This window comes from Cynara cardunculus (assembly GCF_001531365.2).
Source record: "Cynara cardunculus var. scolymus isolate 2C chromosome LG 5, CcrdV1, whole genome shotgun sequence".
In the NCBI taxonomy this organism is placed as follows: domain Eukaryota; kingdom Viridiplantae; phylum Streptophyta; class Magnoliopsida; order Asterales; family Asteraceae; genus Cynara; species Cynara cardunculus.
Genome location: NC_037532.1, coordinates 7,199,822 through 7,202,408, shown reverse-complemented (window position 1 = coordinate 7,202,408; position 2,587 = coordinate 7,199,822).

The window sequence follows — 2,587 nt, the reverse complement described above, 5'->3', positions numbered from 1 at the left end:
GAACTATTAAGAGGTAAACAAACAACCCCGAACTCGACAATCCAGGCCTTGAGGGTATCAGGATTTTTCAAGATACAGATCAATGTTATTCTCATGTACGACAACTTTAATAAAACTAACCAAAGGGTCTTTGGCCTAGCGGTATCGTAGCCCGTGGCCTTCTAGGAGGTCAGGGGTTCAAACATCACCATAGGTGAGGAGGGTGTGTGAGTTTATTTGTTGCATTTGTCGTATATAAATATTATATACTTCAAAAAAAAACTTTAATGAAACTACCGGGAGCTGGTTGGATTGGGTTTCGACCAGAAAAATTGTTAATGTGAGAAGTATAAGAAGAGATTTGCATTCTTAGATGTACATTAGAGTGATATGCATCAAGATGAGATGCATCGGATCAATTCTTATATCAAGCGCATTTCATAGGTGAGTTTGAGATTAAATGTGATCAAGGGTCCAGATTCCTTCTTATGTTTCTCACTTTGACTCTCATTCTCAAACGATTGTTTTAGACGAATTGCATAGAATTGGGGGTAAAATCTTGTCAAATGAATCATGTTATTTTAGACTAGGATATGTGCATGATTTTATATATTTGATGATTTGTGTTCATATTTAATTTGTTTATGACCAGTAAAAGAGGGATCAATTATAACAGGTTGATCTTTATCAATTTTGGTTTTCATAAAAACCAGTTAAAAGGTTACAACTAATTTTTTTTTGAGGAACAAAATGCCACTTGATGCTCCTCATTGGTCAATGATGACCATCCGCTACAATACAGTTTCGTATCTAGAAATTATCTTCCACTATAATTATTAGAAAAAAATATTTTAAGTGACACGTCATCATAAAAAACTTGCATTTTAATCAAATAACAACRAAACTATAATTAAATATTTTTTAYTATAACTTAATACCAAATAATTTATTAATTAAATAATTATTATAAAGTAAAATAAATTAATTAAATGAAATGTTTTTGAGTCAATAAATAAATGTATATATATATATATATATATGCATTAAAATTAAGGTTTTTTTTATGTTTTTTATAGTTTTAATCTATTTACGTATGTTTAATTTATTAATATTGAAAAAGAAAAAATTAGAGGTGATAAGATAATTTAATGCATCATTTGTGGAAAATCGAAAAATTATCATGAAATCGATGGAAATTGGTCTTAATGATTGAACCACAAAGAAGATTGTACGAACTACGAACATCAACTTCAAGAACTTTTAAACGGACAAGGATGTAACTTCATTTGTGTTAAAAATTATCATATTGTTTGTTTATCACATGATTATCACAATCTTGTTTGGTCACTTTCACAATGTGAATTGATGATAATCCCTCTGTTTGATCGATTAACACAATTTGTTCGACTATCAACAACATTAAGGCAAAGTCGTGTGATAGACAATTAATGTATATATTTATCAGATTGTTTGAATATCACATGATTATAGTTAGGCAACATTCACATTATGGATCAATGGATCCCTCTATTTTGATGAATTGGACTCTTCCATTCTTCCTCGAAGAAAGAATTTGAAACCGAGAATATCACATTATGATCGAATATGCAGATACAGTAAACGATCGAAACATGAAAGAGTGATCAGATTCCAATCGAAAATCATGAGATAATTACAATTAATTAAAATAACATAAAAAGTATAAAAATACCTAACTACATTACTACCTTTATTGATTTATTTTTATTAATTATTATTTATATTATTGATTAGAAAGGTTAGAAACCCACAATTGCTCTCGCATTTTCGCAAAACAGAGAGAGTCCCATTTAAACTTCTGCATATATAGAGAGCCAAGTTCAGGAAAAACCATAATTAAATGAAAAACTGAGAAACATCCTGGTAACTATTCATTTAGACGGTATTCATACGTGCATCCAAGTAAGTTGTAACATGCACACATGCATATACACATCTATATAACATTGACTTCTGCATATACAAATGCACACATGCATAAAAACCAAAAAAACAACTTCAATTATTAGTATGCACAAACGCATATCATCCAGATGAACGGTTATTACCGGCATTATTTTAATTTTTCATTTTTTTTGAGATTTTCCCCCGAACCTCCCAATATCTATGTGTGTAAGTGTAATAAGATTCTCCTTGCTTTCATACATCTCTTTCATAACAATACTCAAGGGTTCGTTACCTAGTTATGTGATAAACAAATGAAACTATCTCCATTCGTGTAACTCCACCTTCTTCTACAGATCGCCTAACATCCTCACCAAGTTTACCAGCTCTTTTCCTCATCTCATCTGAACCCATCAATGTTCTGATACTTTTTTCAATATGTGAAGATGATACTATCTCATTATATATCCTCCCCATCCCTTACACTTATGCCAGTCTTTATCACCTCGGTTATTAACGTAGCATTTCTTGGTTGGTCTGAATGCATTGGCCATACAGCCATGGGAACTCCCATTGTGATGCTCTCCAAACTCGAATTCCAACCACAGTGAGTCATGAACCCACCAGTCGCAGCGTGAGCCAGTATCTCTAATTGTGGTGCCCATTCTCGAATCACCAATCCTCT